The 23528-nt window shown below is 34.6% G+C and overlaps 1 protein-coding gene across 33 annotated transcripts in view; it reads right to left on the bottom strand.

Annotated features, from left to right (window-relative positions):
• The window catches only part of TENM3 (teneurin transmembrane protein 3), a 1314794-nt gene that overhangs the window by 1253775 nt on the left and 37491 nt on the right, over positions 1–23528 (bottom strand). For all 33 annotated transcript variants that reach the window (XM_064652558.1, XM_064652559.1, XM_064652557.1 and 30 more), the window contains exon 2: positions 6696–6812. The gene's annotated coding sequence lies outside the window, so the exon portion shown is untranslated. The remainder of the gene's footprint in view (positions 1–6695; positions 6813–23528) is intronic.

Below are 23528 nucleotides of genomic sequence, written 5' to 3'. Positions count from 1 at the left end.
TTTTACTGTTTCTTGTATTTAGTTACAATTTTAGTTCTTTGCTTCCCCACAACTTCACCTTCAGTCTCAGTTATGAATGTCAAAATTTTACAATGGCTAAAGAGGGACCCTAGAATATGTTGCAATTCAGTTGCTGAGTCCACAGCATTTTCAATACCAGTCATAAATCTTTATGTCTTTCTACTTAATTTTTATGGTAAAAATTCTTCTACATCTCATAGCAGAAAAACAAAGGAATCTTTTGAGACTGCTTAAATATATACTCTATTCTTGAAACCTTGAAAAGTCTTAAGATAAAACTGTCACTCGTTTCCATATGCATATTTTCCATAGTATTGCCTTAAATTTCATCTCTTGGCAATGATGTTCTAAAACTGTGTCTCATTATTAAAAAGACAAAGTACAGGCTGACAAACGTGAGACAACGATAACTTACAGTGGCTTCTGCTGCTGGGCTATCAAATTTTGAAAGCATCAATGAAGCAACCAATCCTTGTGCGTCTCGTTTCATTGTTACCATAAAACTATGCTTTTATGTTGGAAGGACTGAAGAACAGTTTTCAGTTTTCTATTCAAGAACTAGAAGCTTCTAGACTGATGTGTAGACTTGAGGCCCCACTTCAGCGGGATAGCACTGTGTGACTGGGATCTTTTGCTGAGTACATATTTGTGGCTTTTTTAAGTCTAACACAAAAGCTAGATTTTAAAACCACGACAAAGACACTATGTGTGGGCTTATACATACATAGATTTGTATTTGTGGACTGTAGTAATATTTAATACAAACAAATAAATAAACAAAAGTTATTCAATGTAACAGGTTGCCTAAACATATGCTTTTCCTTCCCTCATAATTTTCCCAAATGAGCACTAATATTCTTAATTTTGACACCACTTGTGAAGATTGAGTGTTTGGTGCAGTCAGAATGCCATTTTACAAGTAAAATTCCAAATGTTTTCTGTAAAAGCTGAAGAGAAGCCAAGCCTCCTGGACTGGACTCATAAGATTTCTTTGATTTTTATGTTTGACAAGTTCACAAGCATTTTGTTTGCAAGAAGTTTGGTTAACACAAAATATTACTTACGTAAAAATATTGCCACTAGAATCAATCAAAAAATACAACTGTTTTAACTGATGACTTGAAATAGATATTAATGAAACATTATTGTATCACGGGTTTATATTTTAATTTTGTACTCTCCTAGCACACTTACACAGCAGATCTCAGCTCATACAACTGTCATTCAATATCATTTCAACATATAATTCAGTTCTAAAAAGAAAATAGCTGAAATAATTGGATGAGCATGATAGCACTTCCTTATTGCATTCAGCAAAGTTATTTGAGTAAAAAAGAAACAATATCCAAGAGATTTCAATTCTTTTACAATTAATAAAGTCATAAATTTAGATAAATATAAGTGACAAAGGCATTAGACTTGAAATTATAATTCTGTTTGTAGACTACCAATCTGATTTAACTGATATATAAAGAACTAATGCTAGTAATATCTAATGTTAAGCTTAGTAAAAAATTATTCAAGTAGTCCAGTACATGTGAGAAGTAAACTGATTTTAAAATGTAATGACAGCGCAATAAAACTCTCAACATAATATATACATGTATTTTCAACTTAGTTTTCATTAGGATGGATTTTCCTTGGTGATTTGACATATTTTTTAAAAAATGCATCATTCTTCACCAGTTTACATAGATGACATTGTACTAAATTTATTATTTACACTAAACAGAACTAGTGAGAAAATGAAACATTTATGTTTCAGTATGCTTTATTATTAGTTTAAAAAGTTTGGTGAGACATTTCAAAGCAATTTTTTTAAACTACTGGAAGCAATTACATTATATTGTAAATTATTAACCTGTAGTTGTTTTCCTAAAAATAAAAATGTATTAAATATTTATTTATATAGTGCATATTTAGACTATATTTACAAGAATACATATACTGTGTTTACTTAGTGTATACTTAGACACTATATTTATATAGACTATATAGTTATATATCCATATTAAGCGTATTCTTAAAACCAGTGAAAAACTTATAAGCCTTGACTCATCAAATAAGTGCAGTCATCAGAAATGCCAGTAAAAGACTCATTTCTAGTGACTTACAGAGCATCACAAAAGAACATACATGGTCATATAGGACCGACCTCAGAGGAACAGACAGAACTTAATTTCAGATGCAGTAATCTCTGATCTGTTTGGCATCGTGGAAGTTCTAAATGATAAAATGAAAAAAAGCTCGTTTGGTTCTTCTATTTTGGAGTATAAAATGTTCAAACCAGACACATTGTAGGAGGTTTCAATAGAACACATGCTGCTGGCTTTTTGTTTGTTTATTTGTTTTTAAGATATAGCACATGGCCTAATTTTGTTCTCTGTCATGTAAAGGGTAGATGTCTTCACTTTTTTCAAAACATTTCAGAGTTTGTCTCAATTAGATAGGCAAGATGGTTTTGAAAATACTTGTCGCATCTAACATAAGAGGGATTATAGCAGAGTTGAGAACAGAGGGAAAGGAAGCTAAGGAAAGGAAGAAAATCTTAAGCCAGAAAATGCATAGAAAGCTCTTCTATCTAATTCAAACCTCTTTGCAACTCTACTGTGTTGCTAAGAAAAGGAGAGAAAATCAAGCAATAGTTTTCAAACTTCATCATTTAATGAGGGTAGGTTAATAGGATCAGAGTACATTTACCAGACTTATGAACTCCTCCTTTCTTCCAAAGTCTGGCTATGTGAGAAGTCTGTTACAGTCTTGGATTATCACTTAAATTATCTCATAAAATGTATTTACTCTTTTTTCCCCACTGAGATGATATTCACATTCTACACTCTTGAAACTCAGCTGTTCTACATGAACATACATCAGGATCTACATAAAAAAAAATCTAGATTTGAATTGTGACAATGGGAACTAAGACCAAAAAGTACAAGGGAATGAACTTTAGCTATTCCTTTAAGAATTCAGGGAAGAGAGGGTGAGTATTCCCTAATTCAAGGCAAAGCAATAAAGAAACGAATTAGCAAGCACAGCAGCCAGGGAACAATAAATATGTCCACTAAGTCAGACACAGTGCATATGTGGCTGATAATTTAACACTACGAAAGAGGATCACAAATCTGTAGTGGTGCAGTGAAACACTGAATTCCAAAGAGAATTAGTGCAAGCAACACAAGGTAGTGTTAAACAACTGACGAAAGATAACAAAGAAAAAGCACACACACTGTCACAGATTTCATAATATTAAAAGACATAAGTCCATATGGAGTCTATGTCATGTAGACATTGCATCACTCTTAGTGGTGGCTTAATCTCTACCCTTTCAAGCAGCAGCTTGGCTGGCAGATAGAAAAAAATTTCATTAAGAGCAGGGTATTTCAAAAAAGAAAAACCTTTAAAGTAAGCTTTGACAATTTGAAAAATCAATTTATGTGCCTAGATTCATATTCTAAAGAAATATAAATCCCTAACCTAATCTATTACAAAGTAGGATAAGTAAGAAATAAATCAAGTGGTTTTGATAGTCTCCTGAACTACTTTAAGGCTGATCTCTTTTGAAGAGTTGTATTATTATCAAAATGTGAATCTCACACAGATTAATATTTTATACTTCCAAGAGTGGCATCTCAGGTTAGGACTGAGACAAATAGTCTAGAAATAAAATCATAAGATGTCCTAAAAAGTATTTCCTATTGCTAACCAATTTGGTAAAGTTAGCAAACATACACAGTATTGGCATTTATCACGGATAATAATTATTCAAGAAATATTTACCAAATAATGTTTCAAAAGAAGTGTGTTGATAAAAGGGCACATATATGCAATTCCCATCAAGATATAATACTGAGAGAATTTTCTTAAATGTTTCAAAATACAATTTTCTAAATTCAAAAATGTTCTCTTACCTACCTACTTTTTTCAATAAAAACCAAACAAAATCCCAGCCTTCCAGACTTTAACACATTGGCAATAAAGCCCTGCATGAACGAAGTTATTTAAATGGCAATATCTGCTATTTGTCTTATTCTATATTGCCATTTTTTTCCCCACTGAGTGCTAATAAGTGCTTTCTGTTGAAGAGGTTTACATTTAACATCTGTCAGTTGTATCCAGAAGTAGCACCTACAGGGAACTGTCAAATAGATTGCCATTCTCCTCTATAGCAGCAGCAAATCTGTCTCACATCATTTACATACAGATAGTTATAGGCATTCATCATTTCATTATGCTGACTGCCTCACTATTCTAATGTATAATGTCTCTTTAATGAGCCTCAAAAAAATACAATATTCCTTGATTTATGACTGCTTAACTGAAAAATTATACAGATTGACAAAAACTCATCATAAAGCCTTTTTTGTGTTCCCCCTACCTTGCGCTTTAAATTTAACAATTACTCTTGAGTTAATCTCATGCTTTGCTTCTTTGACAAACGAAATTATCAAATTTTAACACACCAGACTTCACAGTCACTGCTGTTTTAATAAATATATTTTCACTTCCATGAGAAAGCAGTAGAGAATTTGACAAATTAAAACTGATCAGTTTTTGTCAAGAAATAAATGTATTGGACAATCTGTTTCAATATTATTATATGTCAATTACTGTATACTTCTTAACTTGTCATGACTACCAGTCATGCACAAGTGACTCATAAATGAGCCGATTTACATTTTCAAGTAAATTGAACCGTGGTTTATTGTACGAACTTCAATTATTTCATACGCAAATGCTTACCACTGAAAAACTGCTCTGCCATTAAAAGCACACTGAAGTATTACAAACATATCTAAAACACCAAACAGAAAGCTGAGAACAAGAAGCAAACACTTCATTCACTTGACTGCACTCAGGCATTATTACGGAGCTGCATCTCCATGCATTTATGGATATATTAGCATTCCTCTGGGGCATTAGGTTTTGACTATCCAAGCTGAAAAGATTTACAAACTGCTCATTGTAGCCTTTGGAAGCAAGAATTTTCAAGCAGTATGAGAAAATATGATACTTTGTTTCTGACAAATCTACAATTTGCAGTTGAGTGTTTTTAGTATGTAAGAAAGGGCTGAGCTATGATGGAAGTTTGTCCCATAACAGAGATAGCTATAATATAGCTATAATATAGCTATAATATAGTTTAGGCTTACACTACAGTCATTACACAACTCCCTCCCCTCTGCTCAGCCTTTATTTTCCATAAGTTTTAAAAAGTTATTTGAGACCTTTCCATCTTTCAAAATGCCAGCCCTTGCAGAAGGTTCAAATGTAATGAGTGCAGATATAAACAAATGAGCACTAACATAACCTTACACCTCTTTATCTCATAGGTATGATTTCCTATTTTCAAATCATGAAGCTAGGCTAAAAAGGTTATCCATTCTATACCCGTAGAGGTTATCCATCTCTGTAGAGATGTACAGAGATTTAAGCAATAGATGGCAAACTAGATTCCCTAAATCTCTGCAAAAAAAGGTCAACTTTAAGTGAAAAATCAAAACAATTTAAAATATTAGTACATATTAAAGAGTTGTTTCAGTAGATGCAAATATATTATGATATGACAGAAAATAAAGTGCAGAAATTACACAGCTATGTTTGACCTTGGCAAATTAAATGCTCAATACAATAAAAATTTTCATTTCAGAATTTTGGACCCATATTTTAGTTCCTTTGCACTGAATATTCCAGTCAACATCAACATCGGAGTTTCAAGGACTCAAACTTCTAAAGAATATAGGTATATCATCCCCTAATGAACACCATGTGTTTTAATCATTTAGGAGAATTCTCACGTCTACACATTTTAACCACATAAAATGAGAGCATATCAAATAAACCAATAAAACATTCTCTTTTTTTTTTTTTTTAGTTAATAGATCATGATACTTTCAGGGTGTTACTCTGTATGCGAAATTTATAACTCTGAATCCAAAAAACTGGTTTACCAAACCAAATACCTGTTGCAAATAAAAAACCTTACTTTATAAACCTGGATGCTTTATGAATTCAAAATATCTCAAAATATCCATTAATTCCCATAACAGTAAGGAGATTTATATCTCAGATTGTAGTAGTGTGATAATATCCAATTTAAAATAATATTCAAATTGAAATAATATTTACTAATCACAGCATATTCTTAGACACTGACCTTCTCAGAACCATCTATGTCCCTTGATATTAACTGTGAGGCACATAACCAGGAGCAGCCACAGACAATGGTTATGCTATTTCTGTTAGTGTTCATGTTTTATATCTCTAGCTAGGACAGACTATTATTTGTTCACCTTAGTGACATAGAGAGAAGTTGGTAAGAACAAAATACAGCTACCCCTATAGCCCCTTCATATTATAACTCTATTTTTTGCTTTTCTTGCCTCATTGTTACATCTCCTACGGTGTACAGAGTCACCACTTCTGAAAACTGGCTGATAGTGCCTGTGATTCGTGAGTTTCCTTTCTTGATCTGATTTCAGAAAAGACAATGGAGGAACATCAGAATATGCTTTAAGCCTTCACACTGTTCCTTCTTATATGTGCATATAAATATACGTCAGTGCTTCTCTGGTAGAATAGTAAATTAGCCATTTTCCTCGTAGAGTAGTGAATTACACAGAAATCTAACAAAATTTCATACAATATGTTTCACATAGATTAAACCTACTTACAGGAAGGTGGTGTTGCAAAAGGATTTAATACTTCAATCCGTGTAGTCTGTACAGCAGAGGAAAATCCAGAGTGTGTTCTGTTTCTGTGATTAATTTTCTGTCTTTCTGTAGATACACCTAGGAAATAACCAGTACAGAGTAAGCACAACAAAATACAGAAAATAACATAAACCAAATGATAAGAAATTAAAAAATAAGAATATGTTGAGGAATAATTTGCTGCAAAGTCAATACTATTATTCATCAATATGCAATTATAGTAGACAAAAGTTTAAATTTTGTCTTCATTTAATCCTGTAGTACCCAAGTGATTTCAGAGTTCTTCAATCTCAAGGCTGGCAAGCAGAATCAAACAGCTGTTATCATTACACCTAAACAGCCATCTGGTAGCCTGAGAGGAGAATCATAATGACCACAGTGGGAACTGGTCCAGCCTTCCAAAACAGCATAACCAGGTTTCCATTCAGCAACTGTAGTATACAGAATACATGAAATAAGCAGTCATGTTTATTTTAACAGTAAAGTTAATTCATAATTTTTGTTTTTCAACAGAAACAGAAGAAGCAGCTTCTATTTCTTCAATTCCTATTTAGATGCTTGGCAGAATTCTACAAAAGGTGGAAGAGGGCTTGTTTATATGTCTTGATATTTCTTATAGAGGGCAGGGTTCAGCTGTATCTTCACATCTAAACCAGTAGTGACAAGGGCCAGTTCAATCTCTCTGTGTATAACTGAAGTCAAAGCTGGACAACCCTCCAAATAAAAAAAAAAAAATCTACTCCAGGAGTTAACCATTCTTACTTTTCTTGCACCTTTTTCTTATCTTTTACATCTAGACTTTGCTGCACATTAAACCCTGCTACTTCTTGTCATAGATAGCTAACAGTTTATGCTGGTCTTCTTTCTCAAAAAAATTATAATATTCCTATACTAATTCTTCCCATTTCTTAGGTTGAATAAACCTGGCTGTAAGTCTTTTTTTTGTTGCTTCTAATATTTAATTTCATTTAATGAACTATCAATAACCAGGTATATTATATTGTTTGTCCTTTTAGGAGACTTAGACAACTTGAGCCTGCAAGTTGTTTCACTGTATACTTACACATTATGCTCCTATCTGTAGAGATCTAGCTAGTCTTGTTTCAGCAGTTTCATATATTCTATCCCTTGTGCCTTTGACACAGACTACCAACCCAGTAAACAGTTAGAAATTAGTATGTTATGCTTCACATTAATAAAGGGTGATAGAGGCATGATTTTTCTAAAGATTTGCCAAAAGATGTCTGCCAGGCATTTTAACACTTCTGGAGCTCTGCTATGAAAACATTTGTGTAAGAAAAAAAATATGGAGCCAGCTACACATGTAACAGGATGGCAGGGTAAATATACTGTACCCATATTCTTCCCTGAAACCTTAGAGGGAATTCCCGATCTTGTACTTGTGCAGTTAATTTTTCCTATTTAGTGCCTGTGTTTGTTCTCACCAAGCTGTATGTCCATTATTTACTATTGTTTCTGCAATTCATTGTGATTATTTTAAACCTCAGTCCTGTCTTCTTCAGCAAGATCAGCATCTACTCTATTTCCAAAACTATCAAAAATGCTATGGAATAACATTACAACCAGTACAGACTTTTACAGATTCACACTCTTCCCCCCACCACTTACCGAGGGAAAGAGTGACTGAGAATAAAATATTAAATCTTTTTAATACAAAAACTTCTATACTAACTTTACACTAATCTTATCTAGACCATAGTTCTGTAGCTTGCTGAAAAGAATGCCAAGATTATCAAAACTGCAGTTTACTAAAGTTACGTCATATCTCTTCTAAGCATTAAGGCTTGCTGCAATTTTTAAAGAGATAGGACTTACTTTTTCCCTACAAATATATTCTATCTGTTTAATCTCACCATCTCTTATAGATATTTAGAAAGAACAGTTTGACTATTTCCCTCATGGAAATTCAGTTAAGAGAACTGCCTACAATTCTTTGGCTATTTCTTCAGGTCTTACTGTCAGCCCCTTTCTGAACTTTTGACATTCCATCATCTTTACGTTCTCAAATATGATGTGACTATACATCATGTAAGCATTTGTTTATTTTTACAGAATCACACTCCTCCCCCCACCATTTACTGTGGGAAAGAGTAAATGTATTTCTTCTATGAAGAAAATATGCATGCATATTTTCAGGTTTTGTTAATCATACAGATAATAGTCTTTGCACAAAATCAAGACCCGAATGACAGTCAGTTCTTTGTTTCTACCTGAGCTAACCTTACAGTTAGACAATTTGTATTTATTTTTCTAAGACAAGGCATGACTTTGTGTGTAATTAATCTCTTACAATTACTTAAATCATTGCATTGTTACATAAATCATCCTAAATTCCAATACTGGCCCCTGAATTTTCTACTGCTTTCTATAGATTAAATATCTCACACAAAGAGGCTAACAGAACATGAGACGTAATTAACTGATTATGTTTAATTTTTAGGGCTTTGTAGAATCGTATGTGGATTTGCCCGATTAGTTTCTCTGATCTTTCAATTAAGATTTCTTTTAAAAGCATCTTTACCTGTTTACTTTGCTCTAATTTTCATGAACAGAATGGATTCTTTTATTTTCTCTGTATGTTCAAAAAAGAAAATGTAGTCTGTTATGTTTTCAAATACAACTGATTTTCAAAATGTATGTTCCTGTTTTGAGACATCTACATTAGATTGTTGGGTCAAGCTCTTTAAATAGAGAGGTATATTCATTAGATTATAGGAAGTATTTTGCTTGTAGGAAAGAACACACCTATGACCACTCAGAGCAAGTGTCTCCTTTGCCCAGGTTCAGCTGTGCCAGCTCACAGGAAAGATAACAAAGGGAGGTCTCAGTTAACCACATGTGTACACATGTGCACAAAGACCCAGATGACATATCCTATGCCTTACTTGATTCTCCTAACAAACTGAGCTTAATAGTGAGTGTCACATTGTTTGGTGTTCCCTGTCATAGAAACTGGTGAAGAATGTGGGCATTGATCTGGCTCCTCTTGAATAAATTAATGAACTACATGTTCATCAACAAATGACTTTATGTGCTTTGTTACCTGTATTTTTTAGTTTCTCTGCTATTTCAGCTCAGTTGCGTCTTTGTTTTTCCTTCTCAACACTTGTTGAGGTCCTTTCTAACCTGTATAAGCTTAATTTGTTTTCTTTAATAGTAGGATCAAAATTAGGGACTACAACTTTCCACAAACCTTAGTATGTATTGTATACTTCTACAGAATTATCAGCAAAAAAATATAGTACGCTGACTTAAGAAAACTTTAACACAGGAAGATAAGCCTAAAACAAATGCACTGCTTAAACAAGGCCTTGTTTAAGGATAGTTTTCTCTTTGGCATATGAAAGCAGTGAGAAATATCATCTATCCCTGGTGAGAAGACTGTTAACATCTGTATCTCATTTTAAGTACTAGATTAATTTTTTTCATAAGACTTTCTCTGGCTTCTCTGCTTAGTAATATCCCACCCTTAACATATAAAATGACCCTAAAAAAAGCAGTTCAGCCCTGTAATTCTACTACTTCCATGATAATAGCATCCCAGATAAGGAATATCTATCAAAATAGTGTCAGAACATTATCTGTTCATTCCAGTCTCCTTTTTTGCCTCATTTTTCTTATCTTCCAGCAGCACATGCCTGGGTTTCTACTCAACATCCCTCACAAAGCTCATAGATAAATAAATCAAATAAATAAAAAAATATAATAAAAAAAATACCAACACTAAACACACCTTCATACACTCTTTTCCCTTTCCAAGGTGGGGCTTTTTTAAACACTTTATTATTTCATTTTTCATGACAAAACAAAAATAGAAAACTTTGTGATCTCCTAAAAGCCTTTCAGTGAGAAAGGGAGGTGAGGTGAGGTAGGACGGGATGGGACAAGACAGAGCAGGGCAGGACAGGGCATATCAGCTCTGCGCCTCGCCAGGAGTAACTGCAGACCCACTGTCAGGCCTGCAGGCAGCAGCTGGCAGGAGTATAAGCAGGGCATCAGAGGCACTGCACACCCATGGCAAGGAGGCAGCACTGGGAGGTCGTTGCCATGGCTCTGTGGGGCAGCAGGCATAGTGACAAGTGATGTGCAAAGAGCTGTGGTATTCCATGCCATTTTTCCACTGGTAAGGCTTCTCCTTGAACCTCTTAAGTCCCTAGACCTCCTAAGAGAGTCTGTGAACATGAAGAAGCACCTGCAGAAGATAGAGGAGGAGGAGGGAATCATTTAACCCACTTGGACATATTCAAGTTCACGGCCCTGGTGCAAGGCATTCCCAGAGATGCTCACGGAACTGGCAGGTGTCTCTGAGAGACTGCTGCCTGTCCTTTTTGAAATGTTTGTGATGACTTGAAGGCAGTTGCTGTCATGGTCCTCTTGAAGACAATCAAAAAGCAAGATCCAAAGAAATATAGGTTAGTCGGCCTTAACTCTGTCCCTGGAAAAGTTGTGGATCAGATAGTTGTAAAGTCATTTCTTGCCTGAGGAGATCACGCCTGACCAACTTCAGTGCTCTCTGTGGTGAGGTGACTGACAGCTGTGGACATGGAAAAGGCAGTGGATGCTGTGCATCTTCATTTTAGCCCGGCCTTTGGCACAGTCTCTTTATCACAAAACTGATGAGAAAAGGGCTGGACAAGTAGATTATAAGGTGAATGGAAAATCAGTTTTACTGCCAAGACTCAGAGAGTTTTGAGCAGTGGTGCAAAGTCCAGCTGGCAGCCAGTAGTTTAATGTCTTCATTAACAACCTGGATGACAGCACTCTCAGCAAGCCTGATTGACTGTATCCTAGAATGTATTATTAAGACTGTAGGTAATGCATATCCAAAAAAGTGATCCTTTCCCTATGCTTGGCACTTTAAAGACTCAACTGGAGTACTACGCCTAGTTCTGGGCTACCTAGTATGTGAAGGATTTCAAATACTGAATGACTCTGGTAAAAGGCCAACAAGACAATTGTGGTACTAGAAAGCATGGTGTACAAGGAGAGGGTGAGAAAAGTGGGCCTGTTCAGCATGGACAAGGGAAAGCTAAGAGGAGACCATTCTACTATGTACAACAGCTTCACTGGAAGACACAGAGAAGATGCCTTCAGACTCCCATCAGAGGTGTACAGTGATAGAGCAAGAGATAACAGATAGAAATGGAAACATAAGAAATTTCAATCAGATGCTCAAGGAAGGAGCTGGTGTGTGGAATTACCATGATGGTGGTTAAATACGGCAATAGGTTGCCCAGAGAGGTAGTGGAATCCATTCTGGGGCTGTTCAAGATTAGACACAGCCTAGCCATCCTGATGTCATTATACCTGCTTTGAGTTGAATATTGGACTAGATGGCCTCTAGATGTACTTTGTGACCTAAAGAACAACTCTGTGATAAAATCTAAAATTACAGAAGGGTTTACTGAAACAGTTTTTGAAAATTTGAAAGATGTTAAAAAATAAACTATATAATATGGCTATTATATATTTTAAATATATGGAAAGCTAAATTCCTTTTCCAATCAGTATTGCTATCTGAAATGGACACAGGCAGGGTATGGATGGTGTTGTACAAAAAGCAGATGACAAGTATGAGAAACTGTGTTATATAAAGTTTGAGAATGGTTGCTATATATTGCCTAGCAAAAAGCTAAAAAAAAAAAAAAAGCTTAGATTTCTTAGAAATACCTACTTTGTTGACCTCTCATAAATGTTTCAATTAATTGCCAAGCATATAATTAAGGCAACCTTCAGATGCATTTCATTTGGTTACAGATGTACCATTTACAGTGTAACCCATTTTCAGAGTTTTATAGAAATTAGATTAGCATACTTATTGTTGCTATCATTTTTTACCTTTTAAAATACGAAAGATTATTTCATTTTCTACAAGTATAAATACAGCTCTCTTATACAGTGTCCGTTATAAAAAACATAGCATCTGTAGAAAAATTATGTCCAATGACTGTGTTAAAAATATGAAGCTCACTTCCAATAAGATCTATCAGAAAACGGCTGTGAAGAAGTATGAACCTGAAAAAAATAGTTGTCTTAAGGTAAAAAGTAGTGTGCAAGCTTGCTGCTTGAAAATATGAAACACTTTATTTATGAAGAATCTAATAATAAGTCTTTACTGCTGCATATCTAAATGTCACACGTTCTGAAAATATGGCTTTGATAGCAAGAAGTTAAAAAAATTTAACTCTGAAACTGCTGAAAGAAAAAGATTGCGCCACGTTTTATATTCTTAATATGTGCTATGTGGCCTCTGGAAGCCCACATACCTAACACGTGGATACTACAAAAATATACAGGTTAGTCTTTAAATAGCATATATGTTGTAAGTTGCTATGAAGCCATAAAGAGTTCATGATCTTTTCCAACCTTAATGATTCAATTATTTTATGATGCAATTAATGCTGCCTAGGAGGAGAGTTAATTAAAGCTACAGTAATTTAATCAATATCTTGTTATAAGCATGAAAAAGGCTTCCTACCTGACACCCACAAAAGTCTGAACAATACCTACTTGAAAACACTTACAAAACACATCCTTTTGTAACTAAATATGCTTCTCTAAATTAATCTTTTATGAAAAAGAGGAGGAAAGTTTCTAGTCATTTCTTTCCCTTTCAGTTTTTTAATAAAATCCAGATATGACTGAATGAATCCAGAATAGTCCATCTACTGAGGACAACATATTTCAAGTACAGTGTTCTCAGCTGGCTTTTAGGTACTGAACCTAGAAGGTGTATTAAAGTGAAACAAAATTTTGTTTTTTAAAAATTAAGTTATTGATTATTGCAAGTTGCAAAGGAGAACATAGAAAACTGCAACTTAAAATACACTTGAAACTAATAGCACTTTCGAATTGTGAAATAAGACTTTGCTTTAATCTAACTTTACAATTTTGACTGCTTTTTATCATGTGTAGTCTTTAATATTCAAGAAATTTCAAGGAGCTCTGGCAGAAGGAGAAAATATACCTTAGTATATAGGGAAAAAAAGAAGTACTGCAAATGACAAAAAAGAGCTTTTTTAGGTCCAAATGTCTATAAAAAGTGGGTTACTGTGTAGCTTTCATGTTTTAATGTTCGCTATATTGTGTCAACTGAATGTAATTTACACTTTCAATATACTACTTTTATCTGAACTGTGCAATCACTTCAATACAATAATGCTGTGTTTCGCTACCTTTTCTTTTCCTCTGAAGATTTTTGGGTGAATTAATTATAGCCAAGATACCAAATATAAACACCCTGATCTCACTAAAGCTACAGTTATTTTATCTTTGTTACCCAAGACCTTTACACACGAGCAACAGTACATCATGATTTAGTTCACCAAGAGTGATGGGCTACTATTTATGATTTGACAAGATGTCACTGTAGTAGGTATGTTGACTATTTAATGGCTTTAGAAAGTCTCTCATGGCCTTCATTAACTCATAAAATTAACTTTCATTGTCCTCTTTCAAGAATACTGATGACAAAATATAATCTTATTACATGAGAGAAAATGTCTAATGATAGTTTAAGTAAAACATTTTTCTTCAGTGATTTAATTTATAAAGTTTTATATTGCATGAATTATATTCAGTGCTTCAAAGCACATAGTAACCTTTTGGTATTTCTATGGTCCTCTTGTGGTGTACTGTACAAACCCTCAGAAGTGACATATCATCAAACTGTCAAGAATCTACTTGATGCATGTCAAAGCCTCACTATTCAGAACTAGTGAACCTAGACACCTGAGCAGTAAAAAAGCATAGTGAATTTTTACTCTGTATTTTCGCTATAATGTGTCCACGTATGACTACCTCAGCAAAGTAGTAATAGTCTTGGCAAAGAGCATTCATCTGGGCTGAAAGGCTGTCAGCAGGAATATGATAGATGTCAATTAGAATAAAGTATGTGAAGCAAACACATTTGCCAGTTACATGCATTAGAACTCATAATGACTGATGTCACAAATGTAGTTTGGTAATAAATTACCTTAAGGACAGTAATTATATTTTTCCATGAGTTGAATATACCCATTTTGATCCATAGCTACAGTGTCCCTTTAGACAACAGGAATGTGAAGTTGCTTGCTGGATGATTTTTTTCAAGTTAGAAAAATAACTATTATTCAATTTTTTGTTATATACTATTTGGAAGGAAAATAAATGTATGTGGCATCTTTATCAAACAAGTAAACTGGTGATTTTAGAAGACAATTTAGAAGCGTGTTGAAGAGATAGAAGAAAAATAAGTATCCAAAAATAAAGATTACCAAAAAAAATTACATGCACAGAATCAGTTAAGATGGGGAGGATGGCATCCAAGATAAGAAGAAATGAGAACGGTGATAGAGAGAGTGGCAGTTGCATACAAAGCTACCTGGCAAAATATCCACTATTAGCAATTTTTAGATCAATATTTAGATCAAGATGGGGAGTTGGACTCGTTGATCCTTATGAGTCCCTTTCAACTTGAGATATTCTGATTCTATAACTTAATATTTTCCTAAATGTTCAAATGTAAATACCAACACCTTAGTATAAACAGACTCAGAAAAATGCTACAGTCTGTGTTACCTAGACGATCAGAACTATATTTTCTGGCCTAAATGTATATTTTCTATTTTATTTTTAAAAGTATCATGCAATACAATGACAGAAAGCTGTGAAAAGGTTTCTGTCATGAATATAATCAGTGTGAAGCTTGAAGCAAGGACAAAAAGTATGCTTCTCGCTGTTAAGGAAACTTCCCAGTCTCACGAGACTGACAGTCACACTCCCAGCGCCAGAGACTTTCACTGCTGGGACCAGAGCCCCTCCACTGAGCCCCGCTGGACTCCCACACACCCCACACTCGCGCAGTCAGACCAGGTTTCCCTATGGGTGCAACTCCGAGTTTCCCACAGCAGAGTCTCAGATGTCTCGTTCCATAAAGCAATTTATTTATGGCGCAGTAACACAGAAACAGCTCGGGTCAGTGCCTCCAACGAGGGACCCCCCACCCAATAAAGGACACCCTGGGCTTTTTATTCCCTCACAGTCCAAACGCGCCGAAGTCTCGCTCTTCCTCCCGAGTCCTCGCCTTCTGCCGTGTCTCTGAGTGCTCAATCCCCTGGCCGGTGCCACGGGTCCCCGGGCCCTTTGCTATGCCAAGAGTCAGCAGTTCACGGCCTCCTGTTTTGGGCTCTTCCCAGCCAGAGCTCAACCTGCAGCTCACCCTGCAGCTGCACACCAAGCTACCTGCAACGAGTCTGTTCCTTGCCCGTCAGCAAAGAGAATTGATATTGTAAATGATGGGGATTTACAATCAAAGGAAGCAGGAAGAGTTACTGCTTCTTAATTACAGTGTTTATGAATAAACAGGGTAAACAACTGATTTTCACAATCAGATCTTCTACCCTTTTATTAATCTGAATATACCCCAAAATTTCAAAAATCATTGGCTTCTACTGGCAGCAAAGAACAGTCTTGGAGGATGTGTGGAAGGATATAGGCAGAATAGGCAAAGTAGAGATTAGGAGTAAAACACAGAAAGGAAGCATGAAGGGTCACCTGGGTCACTTACTTATCTACACAGATCTTTCTGTCCTTAGGGATATCTTTGACATGCTATAGCCTACTGTGCAGCTGCAGCAAATAGCCAGATCCTCCTTTTACACAGTTTTGGTATCTTGAGGACGAGGATTGCTAAGGCTGATCAAGAGTTGATTTCCATAACCATCTTTCTCGTTCACACACACACATCCACAGGATAGACAGGACAGTAGCGGAAATGCCTAGTGATCATAGAGAGCAGCAGAAGCATTAAAGGGCAGCAGGGATAGACACTGTTGGAAATACAGTAGGACACTGCTTACAAATCTACAGGCACTGCTGAGCATAGAGACAGGTATAAAGACTGAAACAGCAGCACTAGAGGTTAGGTTCACAGGTAGGCAAATGTCATTTGAAGATAGCCAAGGATATTCTGTTAGAACCTTGCTTAAAGAAGGCATTTTCTCATAAGGGAATTTGCCAAGCTGCGAACTCACTAAGAGCAAACTGATGGCAGCTTGGTTGGTATCTAGACAGTCAAGGGTGCTAAGAACACAGGAAGAAAGCAGAATTGTACCTTAAGTTCTACATCTGTTTGCTTTCAGTTGTCCATCAGAGAAGACATACAGCAGGATTTTTTCCTGGCCCTCTGAACTCACAGATCACCTGCACTTCACAGACAGCTTATCCTGGTTGACTGCATATCCTTAGTTAAAACTTAGTAACAAGACTCAGACAAATGTTGGCTTTATAAACGAATAACATTAATTTATTTGTAATTGATTATGAGAGGGTTGGTTAGCCAAAATTCAACCTATGTAAAAAATACATTTTTACAAAAAGTGCTATTGTAAGCTATGCAATAGCATTTTAGTGAAGGTGCAGTTATGGCATGTACAGACAGCTACAAACAAGGCATTTTTAAGGATAATATGCTAAAGTCATGTAGTTCTTTATGAACAATTTATTATATATGGTAGGAGTGTGACCTTTGCAATGGGATATATAAATATATATGCACATATATACACACACATACACACCAAAACCAGGGTTTTGAGTCTAACGATGATAACTGCTGCTGCAAGTAGTGAAATCTAGCAGGTATGCAAATCAACTCCTGGTAAAAAAGTGGGTTAATTATGAACTGCATCCATACAGAATGAAAATAACTGCCTTTAGAAAGTAAATATATATATATATATTGTTATATACAACAAAAAGGGAGTGCATCAAAAATTGAAGTTAGCCTAAAATTTCTAAATGAGTAGTTAAACACAGATGAGACAGGAAGTGTATTTGTATTATAAAGTATGTATTAACACCATTAGTAATCTATGAATGAGTGTAAATTGAGACTCTAAATTCCCTACATCATAAAAGAAAGAGAGGATGACTTTAAAAGACATTTAAGTTTAGGACTTTTAAATAGATGCCTCAAGTTTGGACAGTGTGGCTAGACGTCATTGTACCTTCCCATCTGCTGTTCATTTACTGGCATATTTTGACCAAGCTGTTTTAACAATGGGGAAAGTCTTGGATCAGAACAAATAGAATTTTACAGCTGAATGATGATCTTATACAAATACTTAGGTAGTTAAAAAAGTAACTAGAAGTTGTTAGAATAAGATTCAGAAAATCAGAGGTAAAAAATGTCTGATACAAACTGGAGCCCACTGTTCAGAAAAAGAAAATAACCAAAATATGCATTCTGTGCAAACTATTGGGATTCATGTATTTGAAAAAAATCCAAATGAAAGATCGAATATCACCTAGCAGAGTTAGTGTACATACAGGAAAAAGCTTAAGCCAATTTTGCAATACTGTAAGGAAATAACCTTTCGTAAATAACTCGAAGTGTTCACAGAGCATCTGTCTTCATTCATGTTTTCCCAAACCATTTTACCCAACATTTGTCCACTTGCCTCCTCTATCTCCAGCATCCCCTTACTGATCCTTCTGCACTTAATTTTTCAGATTTTCTATATCAACACAAGGTTAATACCAAGTAAATGACAATCACTTAACTTATTTGTAATTTTAATAAATGTAATGTGCAATATACGGATTATATTCTAATTCAGAAAATCAATTGTTTTCCTAACTTTTCCTACACTTTGATGTAACTTCAGTTCTACACTGAAGTCAAAGTTGTAAATTTAGAAGAAAAATTGATTTTTTCGAAGAAAGTAGTCTCATGAAGGCCTGTAGAAGGCCTGTTCTCAACTTCTCTCTGGCAGCAATGGTTGGTTTCTGAATCCAATTCATGAAGATATTCTGGTTTTTGGGTTCCTTTTTAACAATGAGAACAGGATAAAAGAATAACCTCCGTCTCATGCTGTGGAACGACTGTGTAAGTCTTAACATATCCCTGAACCTGTTAATCTCAGATGGGAAGAGAACAGTGATTCCATGTTCCATTTCCAGCTCCTACCAAATTTATATTCATGCATTTTTAATAAGAGTATGAGGGGAGTTCTGCTTCTTTCCTTTCCATCTTTGACAGAACTGTAAGAACCTGATGATGGCTATTCCCATGATGGACATAAGTCACACAACTAAAGGAGATTTTTCTACACATTGCTCAAACTTAGAATGTAATCAAGACAAGGCTGATTGTCAATGCTAGATGATGTTTGACAGAGCTTAACTTCAAAGTGAGATTTTATGGACCAGTACATTAAAACAAGGTAGAATGGTTCAATACTACTTCAGCTTTCAGAGAATGAAACTGAGGGTTAGTAAGATTAGAGGAGAAGACAGGAAATAATTGAGTTAGCAGCTTTCCACCATTTAAATAACATAAATAGGTGGGCCTATAGCTATCTGAATGTAAAATCCTCTGTCCTAGCTCTATTTAAAATACAGCATTGATTCATTCAATCACACTTTATCACTCATAACATGAGCTTATGTGAACTGTTTCCCACTGATTTGACTATTCTCCTTCAAAGAATACATCAATAAGAATCTAATAGATTTTCTTCTAATTATTGTTATACTTCTCCATTGATATAGCTTCTTTTTACTGCCATATGAAAGATTTTATTAAAACAAAGCCAAAAGACTGCTGTGTTAGTATTGACTAAACTTCTTTTTCTCCCTTGTATAAACTGAATCAAGAGAATGAAGCAGAAACAGAATATATCTGATGTTCCTGAGTGAGAAATAACATTGCTTCAAATGCATCTAGTACCAGATTTTATCCATTTTAAAAATTAGCGACAAAAATAATTTTGGAGAACCAGACCAGTGTTTCAGTGATTTTTAGATGACTGTTCATTCTAGGTATTTGCTTTCATAGCTCAGACTACACACTCACAGCTTTGGCAAAACATGTTTGGAACACAAAACAAAATAAAACAGAACAGAGAGAAAACCTCCAACAACAACAATAACAACAAAACAAACACCAAAACCCACAACCACCACAAACTGATTGTGCTCAAAGTTGAAACTGTGTTGTGATAAGCAGAAAGGTCAGATGATTAAAATCTAAAGTATTCTGATCAGCAGATATTATGGTGTGAAGAGAAAAACTAAAGAAAGGCTGGTCAGTGGAATGTGGGTATCACCTGAATTTGCTTTGAACAGCCATGTTAGCTCCACAACGGGAAGAAAAAATATCCAGGTTTAAGTTTATTCATGTTTTAATATTCAAAACAACCTGTTTAAGCTAATAAAACCCTACAAAGCTAAATTACATTATATAGCCAAACTGATGTATCTGTGCAACACTCCTTCTTATTGTACATGTTCTTGTATCACATAGGGCATTACTATCATGGACAATGAAAGTCCATGCTTTATGCTTTTTACATTCTTTAGACTCCAGAATTATATACACCACAGTATGTGGGTAAGGAAATCTATTTTAGCTGCCTTTATAACTACTTTATCATTCCTTTTCAGAATGCCATTAAAATATAGTCTGCTGATGGCTATAAAAATGAGAAATCTGAAAACGACTGCATGTGTTATGTCTTGAAGCTATGCTAAAATTCATTAAAATTATCCAATAAAGTATGAAGTTAATCATTAGTTTCAGGTGTGATATATTAGTGGACTGCTCTGTCATCACAAGAATCTTTGTTCTTTTTATAATCTATCCCTGTGAAGCTTTTATATTAGCTGCAACACTGGTCGTCTCAATGACAGGTAGAGTCTTCTTTAAGGACAGGCAGTTTTTGCTTTTAAAATATACTTGCTTAATCAGGATTCTGCAGGGAACATACAAACACTGGGCTATATACAGCCACAAAAAAAAAAAAAAAGATTGTGTAAGTACAATCAATCTAAAATTAAAAATAAATATATTATGGCAATTAATGTTTAGACTATGAGAAATTCCCTATCTTTGCTCAAGGTATTACATTCTATTCTAAAAAGCTATAATTTGTTGAGTCATCAGCTCGCAATTTTGTATTTATATCTTGACTTCATATTAATCTGAGGAAGAATACATGTACATAAATACTGCTAAGAAAATAGAACTGCAATAAAACTGAATTCATCTACAAATAACATTCTGAAATAACTAAGAGTTCTATCGGTATTTTTATTCTTTTTATGTTTTCATGTATCCAGGTTCAATTAATTCTACATTAGAGAATCATTCAGCTTGTAAAAAGGAAGTCTGCGAGAATACAGTTTGTAGAAATACTTAAGATGAAACTGTTTTCAAAAAGCACTCCCTTTTTGAGGGCCAGCTAACTTTGAATACTTTGGAGGTGAAAAAAGAGAAAGACTTAGTATCAAAAAATCTGAACCTTCATTGCCAGAGGAAAAATAAATAGTCCAATAGACATAAATGTAGCAAACTCTATTTATTAACATGGATAGCAAGTGTCTAGCATCTTAAAACATGTCATATATTGGTCCACATATATAGAGTTGGATAGCTGTGATTATTTCCAAATGATGAAACAGCTATGTGTTTAGGTAGGTAATTGTAATCAACCTGCCAGGCCTAGACTGAAACTATAACAGTAATCTACGTAAAAAGCAACACTGAACATTTAGTACCATGTTAATTTAGCAACAGTGATCTAAAAACCTTTTTAAATAGGGATGTTATTTACTCTAAAAGTTAAAAATTTAAATGGATTTCATCATAAGGTATGAGAGACAAGTATGTAGTTGGCAGCACCCAAAGAGTACTTTTCTAAAAAAAAATTCTTCACCTTTTGCTTTTCTTTCCTAGGATATTGCTTTCCCTTAAAATTATTTAAAATGTTTGACATACAGCTTCACAGCACACAGAGAAATCAATATGCTGTATTTTGAAATTTCCTCCAAATTGATCATGTTATTTCAGTATATTTTGTGACAAAATCAGAGACACTGATGCAAAGTCAATTGAAAACTAATGGAGGGAAAATTTGGACCACTAACACACCTCAAAAATTAACTAAATTAACTGACTAGAAAGGTAAGAAATAATATAGATTTTTCTGTTAATTTTCCTGTATTTGAATATGATTAAGAAAGCAATGAGCATATTAGAATGCATGAAGAATGGCATGAAAAATGACATAGGAAATGTCATCATGTCACACTCAGAGATCATGGACACAATCCTCTCTGGAACTGGCTACACAATATTGATCACCTCCACTGAAATACCCCAGAGTTAAAAAGAGTCCAGAAAGGAGAGAGTGGAAGTTTAATTATTCAGTCTGTAGACCTTGCAGGTAGTTTAGAGGCAAAGAATATTCAGCAACAGAATTTGACATTAATGTGTATAATAAAAATATTCAGTCTTAAAAATTTAAAAAAGACAACCATGAAGCTCTAACTGGTTTTGACATCAAAACATTTGAGGCAACTTTATAGCAAAAATACCCAGAAGATATCCAAATAATATGTACCATGTAACTCTCACTTATCATGAGACATAAGCAACCATCACTAGGCATGTTATTAAGCAGCAAAACGAGATTCAGTTCTTCCTTGCCTTACTCCTTGATAGTGTAAAATGATGGGAAAAAATCATAAATCTGTAAATTGTAGACTAATCATTTTTTTAAAGTTATGTCTAACTATCCTATTAATCTACGTTATCAGAAGAACATAAGGCCAGATCTATGTTTTGCCAGTATATACATACTATTTACTAAAACGGATTCTTCTGCTTGTGGACCTGAAATAGCTTTGTTTCTACTCATGAGGTTTCTTGAGTAAATATACTGGAGTTTTCTTTCACCACAATGAGGTTTTGAAATACAAGAAGTAAGGTTGTATTTTCTCTGCCACTATTCAGTCATGTAAGAGTACTTGAGAACCTGGCACTTAATCACTCAGAACAGAGTAAGGGAGAGAAGGACATAACCTCTGATACTGGCATTAGATGCTCTCTGCATTCATTGTCTCTAGCATCTCTGATGTCTTTCCTATGATTTGGGTCACAAAAGGACTAATTTCCAACATATACACATATTTTATATATACAGGTACACACACACATATTACAAAATCATATTTACATTTGATATAGATGAGGACTTCATATTAAAAAAAAATTTAAAAAAAATGCTCATTTCAGATCTCCATCTGCTAATAGAGTAATGAATGACCCAGAAAGCGAGATTTCAGGCAGTTCAGAGCACTTCCTTAGACTGCTACTTCCAGTACTTCTCAGAAAGCATTCAAGCTCACTGATACTTCAGGCTGTCAAATTACATCTTCTCTCTGCTAAGTATAGTCTTTTAAAAGCAAAATATTAATGTTTCAAAGAGAAAAAAAAAATGCTATTACTATGCAGGTTTCTCTGTCAAATCACATTAGACCTTTCCTTGTTCCTCTGAAATGTGCAACTACAATAGATGAGTAACACACACATATCTTTCCATCTTTTATCTCACAGAATATCATTTCTCCAAGAACCAAGGCGCATTGTGTTTGTGTACAAATATTTGTGCTGTATCCTTATTAAAATACTGGGAGCAGTATTTTTCACAGAATCATTAAGGCTTGAAAAGACCCTTTAAGATCATTGAGTTCAACTGTTAAGCCAACACTATCAGGTCCACTGCTAAACCATGTCCCTAACTGCCATGTCTACATGTCTTTTAAATACCTTCAGGGATGGTGACTCAACAACGTCCCTGGGCAGCCTGTTCCAGTGCTTTGTCACCCTTTCAGTAAAGAAAATTTTCCTAATATCCAATCTAAACCCACCATGGTGTGAGTCAAGGATAAAACACTGTATATGAAAGGAGATTTTGAAGAGAAGAAACATAATTGAGATAAATACTG

This window comes from Pseudopipra pipra, chromosome 4, assembly GCF_036250125.1.
Source record: "Pseudopipra pipra isolate bDixPip1 chromosome 4, bDixPip1.hap1, whole genome shotgun sequence".
Classification (NCBI taxonomy): domain Eukaryota; kingdom Metazoa; phylum Chordata; class Aves; order Passeriformes; family Pipridae; genus Pseudopipra; species Pseudopipra pipra.
Note: the sequence above shows the minus strand (reverse complement) of the source record. Positions and strands in the feature narration are given on the sequence as shown.